The 8,810-nt window shown below is 43.3% G+C and overlaps 1 long non-coding RNA gene across 1 annotated transcript; it reads left to right on the top strand.

Annotated features, from left to right (window-relative positions):
* Nucleotides 1–751: 751 nt before the first annotated feature.
* Nucleotides 752–6,580, top strand: LOC131559514 (uncharacterized). Its single transcript, XR_009274890.1, has 3 exons — nucleotides 752–811; nucleotides 3,112–3,184; nucleotides 6,250–6,580. It is a non-coding gene; the product is annotated as an uncharacterized LOC131559514 (long non-coding RNA).
* The last annotated feature ends 2,230 nt before the right edge of the window (nucleotides 6,581–8,810 follow it).

Raw genomic sequence — 8,810 nt, 5'->3', positions numbered from 1 at the left:
AATGCCGATTTTGTGAATGGATGGGAATCCTGTCCTGAGGTTTTACAAAGCAATTACTGAAATTTGGGAACTGTTTGTTCTCTGGATGTCATTATTAAAATGCATTGACCTTCATGACAATCTTGCTGATGAACTAAAATGGGCAGGAAGCAGGCAGAAGTGCAACATTGCAGTGTTCCTGGCCAGTTTTTGTGTCAGATGTATTTCTTTTATTGCTCTAAAGTGGTGCAAGGAAATAGATAATTTTTTTTTACTGCTTTAGACATCCATCTGTCCGTCACCTGAATTTTTCTTGATATTATTGCACAGTTCTGGAGGACATCTGGCATCTGTTTATTTGTGTGCTGAGGGCTTGCTTCAGTGAACTGCTGATAGAAGAGTTCAGCATTTCTCTGCTCATCAGAGCCGGTTTATTTGTTTAATCAGCAACTCAGTGCTTGTGGTTGTCTGTGCCCTGCGAAGCTGGGACTGTGCTTCCACATCAGTATTTGGGAAGGATTAGATTGCAATTCAGCTTGATCTTTCCATTCAACATGCAGCTATGCTTACTTTTTCATTTGTGTTAGGCCAGACCATCACATTGCAACAAAGCTACATCAGTTTGTGCTGGGTGAGGGGCCCTGCAAATGCTGTATGCTTCAAAGTACTGCTAAAATAGGCCCCTGATAGATTAATTGCCCGCAGCTGTCAGTGATCAATGCAATCACTCTCAGGTGAGTCTGTGAAGAGAAAGAGGGGCAGCCACTGACCATACCATTGCCTGAAGGAATAACGTGTGTGTTTCTTCCTTTGCCTCACTGCCGCCTTTGGGGTAAGCACTCATCCCTGGAAACTTGTTTTTGTAATGGCAGACAATTGGATAGGGAGTGTAAAAAGATTTACAGCCTATCCTGCATTGCCTACTTGTTGTATTTTTCAGAAGTCATAGAAGGAGGTGATGGTTAAGAGTGTTAAGACAGGATGAAGAAAGAGGTCTGTTTCTACCAATGAGGGTGCATTTTTAATGGATCTTGTAGCAGACATATTAAAATGGATACATTAATAAAAGGCAGTACCTGCTGTTTTGTCTTTGTAGAAAGAACAGGAAGAAAATTACCTTCAAGAAACAGTTGAATGTAGAATTTTTAATGGTCCAGAGAGGTTATCTCAGACAGGACTGGTAATGCTGTGCAACCATAATGGATGCACCCTTCTAAAGGAAAATAAATAGGTCAGGCCACTTAGAGTGAATATAGAAAGGGTGACAGAATAAGTAGAAATAAGACAAAAAAGGCTAAGGTCCATGTGGAATTAATTGTGGCCATGGATGTCTAGGACAGCAGAAAAGATACATCAATAACAAAGGGAAAATTAAGGGTAACATGGGCCTGTTGGCAAATGAAGGGTTGGCCCTGATAACAGAGGCAAGAATGCCTTTTTTGCATTGGTCTTCACTGACAAGGCCAGCCATCAGGAAACCCTGACCTGTGAGCCCAGGGTAAAGGAGTGTTGGAAGACTTTTCCTTGGCTGAAGAGGATTGGGCTAGAGGACATCCACAAGTCCATGAGCCCGGACAGGATGCATCCATGAGTGCAGAGAGAGCTGGCAGATACCATACCAGGCCACTCAGCATCACCTTTGTGGCAATCAGGAGAGTGCCTAAAGGACTGGAAGAAAGTGAATGTCACTTCAGCCTTCAAAAATGGCAGGAAGGAGAACCCAAGGAACTACTGACCATTGAGCCTCACACGAGCCCCTGGGAAGGGAAAGAGTACCTCATTCTGGAGGGTTGCTTGAAAGCATCTCTGCAGAGAAGGACCTGGGAGGCCTGGTGGACAAGCTGCCCATGAGCCAGAAGTGCCCTTGTGACCAAGAAGGACAATGGCATCCTGAGCTGCATTAGGAAGAGCACTGCCAGCAGGTCCAGGGAGGTGATCCTGCCCCTCTGCTCAGCCCTGGTGAGGCCACATCTGGAGTGCTGTGTTCAGTTCTGGGCTCTTCGGTACAAAATGGACAGGGAGCTCCTGGAGTCAGTCCAGCAAAGGGCTACAAAGAGGAAAAGGGGATTGAAACATCTCTCTTACATGGAAAGACTGAGGGTGCTGGGCCTCTTCAGCCTCAAGAAGAGACTACTGAGAGTAGGACCTCATCAATGTATTTAAGTATCTGAAGGGAGGGTACCAAAAGGATGGAGCCAGGCTCTTCTCTGTGAAAGCAATAGGACAAGAAGCAATGGGCAGAAACTGATGTGCTGCAAATTCCAGCAGAACAAAAGGAAAAAAAACTTCTTTATTCTGTGGGTGAGCGTGCACTGTACCAGCTGTCAGAGAGGTTGTGGAATCTCACTCACTGGAGATATTTAAGAACCACCTGGATGCAATCCCATGCCATGTGCTCTAGGATGACCCCACTTGAGCATTAAGGTTGGACCAAATCATGCCTTGCAACCTGACCCATTCTGTGACTCTGAAGTTATTCATGCACCATCAATAATTCTCACATAGATATTTGATGTCTGATCATTTTACTGTCTGATATTTTACTGATTTATTTTGTTCCTAATTGAGGCTTTCTATTGTCCTAGAGGAAAGCTAGGGGACACGGCATAAGTAACAGCCTGATCCGCTGGGTTTTCTGTATTCATGAGCCTCCAATTCCATGAAGAGTAACTGGAAATCCTTTTCACCAGGGGTTAATGTACAAGGCTCAGAGTGGATGAAGTTTGTGTGCTCTTTTTAATAAGCACTGCTTTTCTTTGCATAGACACTCAAACTGCCTGAATTAGAGTGCTGCCTGAAGGGACAGGTGTTATGAAAAGAGCTGCCAAAGCCTCTGTGTTAGTGGGAAGCCACTGATTATCACAAGAGGATCTAAATGGAAAGGTGACATTCAAAAGGCCATTAAGATAAAAGCCAGGATAGATTTCCTTCCAACCTCACTTAATACAAACTTTAGTTTAAAATTCCCTTTCCTGAGAGAATGTGTGATTTCATATACCCAGCTTAATCCTTAATTGGGTACAGTCAGCTGCTTTAGAAAGCAATTGCTTAGCCAAGAGAGGTAGTGAGATTAATTGCAGAGGTAATAAGAATGCCAATATATATGACAAATATGTATTTCTAATCTTTCAGCCATAAAAGCCAAGTGGAAAACACAGTACCGGCTGCTGCCAGATGGTTTTCCAGGAGAACAAGCACAGATATGGTATGGACAAAATTACCTCTACTGCATAAACCAGGTTTCCTCATGCATGGTTTTGTGGAACTTCAGGAAATTTGAATGAAGGGTCTATATGGTGAATTTTTGTTGCTCTATTTGCTTGTCTTCTGAACTCCCTTCAAGACTGTTGCCTACAGTGTGCTCTCCAAGGCTCTATGTAACCTAGTTTTGAGCAAAGCGTGAAACTGGGATCTGTCCTTTCTGCCTGAAAACTGTTCCATAATTTCACAGTTCTCCCTGCTTGGCCAGGGCTTGTAGCTGAGAAATGTTTCAGTACTCTGTCCCATTTTTCCTGTTACAACTGTGTGACTTTTCCCAGAAAAATACATGGGAGTGTGTGTGTGTGACTGGTTCTCCCTTCTAAGCATTAACCAGATTGCAATGTAAGCCAGAGACTTGGAGGTATGGATTGAGGAAAAAGTGATGACAATCACTGTTAGTAGTTACCATTTGTCAAGCATAAAATATACTTCCATTTTGCCAGTCTTTTCCCTGTAAAGCCAGTGATACTGTCAGCCTGGCTGGTCCGTGAGACCTGCTGCTGATCAGAAGCTGCTGCTTCATCCCACAGCTTTGGGATGACTCTGACCAAGGTCTCAAGACCTCCTGTGATAAGTCATTGGCAGCAGCACAAACCCAACTTGCTGTGTCTTTTCCCTCCCATCATGTCCTACCCATGTGCAAGTCTCAGTATTTAGCAGAAACAGGCAGCAAAAGGACTGCCTAATTTGCTGGATTCTGATCTCTAAGTATCCCTTGGCTGTGTGGTGGTGTGCTGCTGCTGCTGCACAGCCTGGCCTTGAAGTTCTCAGCCATTGTTGAAGCAAGTGCATGAAATGAGTAGGTCACTTTTGTAATGTGCCAGTTCAAAAGCCTGCTGTCTTCAGGAGTTATGGCAGGCTTTTTCAACAATTTCCTTTTTTGCTGAGGGTTGTCTCTTGTAAGGCAGGATCAGGGATCCACCAGACGTGCAACAGGTACAGACCCACAGTGTATCACATCATGCCTTCAATCAGATCCTGCTGTGAGTGGTTGCAGTGAGCTTCCATTGACCCTGCCTCCCACCCAACTTCTTGGCTTGCCACCATGTTAAGACTGCCTGAAACTCAGCACCTGGCTGAGAAGCTTTGCAAAAGAGCTGTTTTAGCCTTCAGGAGTTTTAATACTTAGATTAAAATCTCACTGTAGTAGGCTTTGATTTTGCTGACCACACTTTAGTGAAGTCCCTGCTTCTGTGAGTGATTAATATTTAGCCCAGATGGGAGAGATTTGTCTTCAGAGGAATTTGAGCAAGAAGCAGAAGATGAAGCAAACTTGGCAAATAGTCCTATCCACTGTCATGTTATCAGGGTTGCTCTGGGGAAGGTAGAGAAAGTGACTTTGGGTTTTGCAGGAAATCAGTGGTAGAACCCATCACAGCCCAGCCCTGACTTCTATTGCCACAAGAGTGCAGCTTTTTTCATCATCTCCTGTAATAAATTGCCTAATTTAGTCTGGCTCCAGAAAATAAAAGACATGCGTTATCAGTATTTACAAGGCAAAGTAAAAAAGTTCTTTTAAATTTCTCTCTCATGCATTCTTTATTTTCAGAAATTCGGTTTGTGTTTGATGTTTCTGGATTTAGCATAGAGTTCAAAAACAGTCTCAGTCCTCATGTGTTTTCCTGTTCTTCATAGATCTGTTTGGCAAACAGTCCTAAAATTGCCAGAGCTGGTAGTAGATTGAGGTGTAGCTCTCTGCTACCTGCTATTCTGTGAAGACTTTAGTTTTCTGCTTGGAAACAATCATGCTAACAGCCAGATCCAAGCAGTTGAGGATGAAAATAGCCTAAGTCTGCCTTCCTGCTAGATCAGAACTATTATCTCTCATTCACTCACTATGGCTTTGTCCGGCTTAATTTTAAATATACCAAGGAGTAGAGCTTCTGTTGCATTACTTTTAAGAGACAATTTTGTATACCTCACCGCCAGGAAGTCCTTCCTCAAACTCCACATTTTCCCTTCCTATCTTTACCCCTGAATGCTAATTTAATCCTGGTGTATTTTGGTGATTGTGTCCTTGCTCTTCATAATATATAAAACCTCTCAGGTCTTTCTTGTCATCACTTGCCTGTGCTACCAGCATATACCCCCTTGAGCCTTATTCTTCTGTTTGTAAGAGATTCAATTTTTGCCAACAGCTTAGGAGACAACACCACAAATCTTCAAACCTGCCTCATAGGCAGAGTGATAGAAATTATTCTTTGAACCACCCCAGTAAAAAAAAAAAAGGAGAAAAATGTCAGCACAAACAGAGAAATTTTCTTTCTTTGGAGAAATAACACATGTAATCAATGTTAGTTTTGATGAGAAATTGCAAAATAAAGCTGCTTTGTTTTTAGCAGTTCACCTTGACCTTTTTTGCAGTCATTCACTGCGTTGTGTTTAGTTTGTTCATCTACCTCCACTAACTTCCAGTTACATTAGCTAATGAAAGGGTGCTTAGCCAGGCAGATCTTTAAATGCTTGCAGCATCCAAAAGTAAGAAGGTTAATAGTCCAAGTGCTCTAGCATTTGAAGATGCTTACAGCATAAAAGCTTTCGTTTGCATTTTTATTGCTTTAGAAGCCACAGTAGATGATTGGAAGATAGTTTGGGGACACACTTTTGGCATGTGTTGAAAGACACATCCCTGCATTGGTGCATGTGTCGTGTTTCTGGGGGCAGGGGTGAAGGGCACCAGGGCTCTCAGGATCCAGGAGTTCCTGTTAAACACTTGCTGCAGTAGCTGGTTGGGGGAGTTGGTGTTTACTTACAAATCTGCTTATTCAAACAGAATCCCCTGAATTGCTGTAGGTGAAGAATAGAGTACTTGGGGGTATTTAGAAGGTCATCTTCCATGACTGACTGTGGTACATCACCAGTCATGTCTGCATGGGTGCAGAGTCCTTTTGTCACTGATTGTTCACCCTTACCCCGTTTTGAATCTGAGTATTTTTGATCTGCTCTTCTCTACACTTAAACACCTTCCCACCTGCAACCCTCTCAGTCTTTCTATTGCTTCCCAACTAGGATACCCGTGTTCTTGACAAACCCTGACCTTGCATGGCACAGAGATACCTGCTTCAGGAAAATCTACAAATGTGGATGCTGGCACATGGAATAGATTACAAAGGTCAGGGATCAAACACAGTTGGGTTGATCAGGAATCTGCAAGGTGAGGGAAGCACAGTGCAAATACCTCTCACCTTGTGGGGTGTGCAGCTGCCACTTCAACATGCAGGTACTCATGGCAGCCACCTCTGGGCTAGGACCCATCACGTGTTTTGCTAATGCACTGTTTATATAGCCCAAGTCATCCATTATTTCTGTCTGTTCTGTTATTTCTTTACATCTAGAGAGGTTTTTGAATTGGGCTACTCCCTGAATAACAGATATTAAAAAAACAGAGAAAAACAGCCCAAAATCTTCAGCAAGGTTGAATAAATAATATTTTGCACATATTTACAGACAGTCCAAAGCTTTTTCCTAAGTTCTTGGACTGATGTTTTTTCCTACCTCAATCACTTAAAAACGCATGACTTAAAAGTGCACAAACAATGCATGACTTCTTTGTCATCAGATTAATATGCTAGAAAACTGTCCAGGGAAGTCTGTAGCCTAGTATCTATCCCACAAGGCAGGTCCTCTGCATGCTGCCCATCTGCTTGAATTGAGCTCCACAATAGTTGCCAGGGCTGGGAAGAAATCAGATATTCCTGCAGGACTCTGGCAAGGGAAATACTGAGGCTGGGAGCTTGCAATCACAGTTGACTGATCACAGAAAAGGAGAAGAAAACGAGAGTCTCTAACACGCCTGTGACCCATCAGAAGGCAGCACAAACTTGGAGACTGAAATGAAATTGCTTCTAATGAGTGAACCACTGCAGGGGCTGGGTGTGAAGTAAACACTTTTGGACTTTGGTCTTCAGACTTCCCAGCAGCTTGCCTAAAAGGCAGTTTCCTCCGAATATAGGATAAGCAGTCTAGCAAATGTGCATATGCTTCAGCAAAATGAATTTTAAATGAATCTACCATGTAGAATTGCAAGCAAAGTAGATTCAAGGAGCATGTGATAAGGTGGAATATATTTGAGTCTCAATAAAGTATTTAAAAAGAGTTCATCAAAGATGATTCAAATTGCCTTGGTTCTGACATAGACTTAGCCATTTTTAAAACTGCCCAAGATTCTGCTAATATAGGATAGCTGGCCACAAGGTACCAGTGGAGACCACAAGGGAATCAGGGAGCGATGATGAGATATGCAATGTTAAATAGTCTGAAATCTGTATTCAGAAAAATCCCCATGCAGGAACCAAATGAGGGAAGAGGCATTACCTGGAAGCTGTTCCTGGAGAGTAGGGGACAGCAAGGAGCTGTAGGTTCAGGGAAAGGAAAGATGATAAGAAACAATATGATGGTCAAATGTGTGGAAAGTAAAAAATAATCGCAAAATATGTCAACTTACTGGGCCAAGCCAGGGGGAAGAGACCCCAAAAGAGTTTTAATCTTGGCAACAGCAAATGATACATAAAGCTGCAGTGCAGCAGGCTCACTGTGATGTTATTCTTTACTAATTTCCATGGTATCTGAGCACTGAAGAGATTATCTAAATAGACACTTTCTGAAGAAACTCTTCTCCCTGCTAGGATACATTAGGAATTTTATTTACCAGCTTTTGTATTTTGCAGTGATGGGATGGGGTGTATTGCAAAGAGGGGCTTGAATTCAGCCTTGGTTATAGTAAGATCATCCTGTTCCTGTGAGAGAAAAAAGAAGCTGTACTTGTAATATTACTGACGACACTCCTCTGTCCTGATCTCCTGCAGGGGTTGCCCTGATGCAGAAAGGACCACTACCCCTGATAAATGTTACTGGTGTGAGTGCTTGTCTCTCTGCAGCACGCTTGTGCTCAGGAGCTGGAGCCTGAATCTAATCTGCTCCCAAAGCAGCAGCCCAAGGACTGCCCCAAAGCACCGGTATGGTACCTTCATAGCAGCGTGTGTGGGAGAACATGTGGGCTGCTGAATCTTCAGGCAGATGACATGATATTTTATTTCACTCTATTTCTAGAAACCCCAAACCTTCGTTCCTAAGTGGTGTATGGTGCATTAGTGGTGGTGGGAGGTGGCAAATGCGTGATTCAGCTGTGCCTGGGTCTTTATCCTTCAGTACTGGCCCATCATAAACAGTGGGAAGAGCTTCAAGCTGAGGGCTGGAATAGACTGGCTGCGAAGGTGGTCCTGAAGGATGCCCCTGGGAGAGGGGCATGTTCTGCTGCACATGCTCTGTCTCTGTCTTGTAAACCTGCCCTGCTTCCTAACACATCACACTTCACCTAATTTTAGGTATGTTTTAGACCTGTTTCTTGTGGAACTTCCGTAGGAATCTTGTAGGCCACCCTCTTTGTCACCCTTATGATTAAACTTGTTAGCCAATTTCAGCCAGAAAGGGGCTCCAAAAATAGCACCAGTCCTCTAAATTTCACCCAAGAGTTGCGTGTGGGAGAAAAGAGAAATTGTTCCCAGGATTTCCTCTGAGAGTCCCCAGTGCTGCAGCACATTCCAGCTTGCATGTTGTCACCAAAGTATGCT

This window comes from Ammospiza caudacuta, chromosome 6 (genome assembly GCF_027887145.1).
Source record: "Ammospiza caudacuta isolate bAmmCau1 chromosome 6, bAmmCau1.pri, whole genome shotgun sequence".
In the NCBI taxonomy this organism is placed as follows: domain Eukaryota; kingdom Metazoa; phylum Chordata; class Aves; order Passeriformes; family Passerellidae; genus Ammospiza; species Ammospiza caudacuta.
This window is presented reverse-complemented; position numbering and strand designations above follow the sequence as displayed.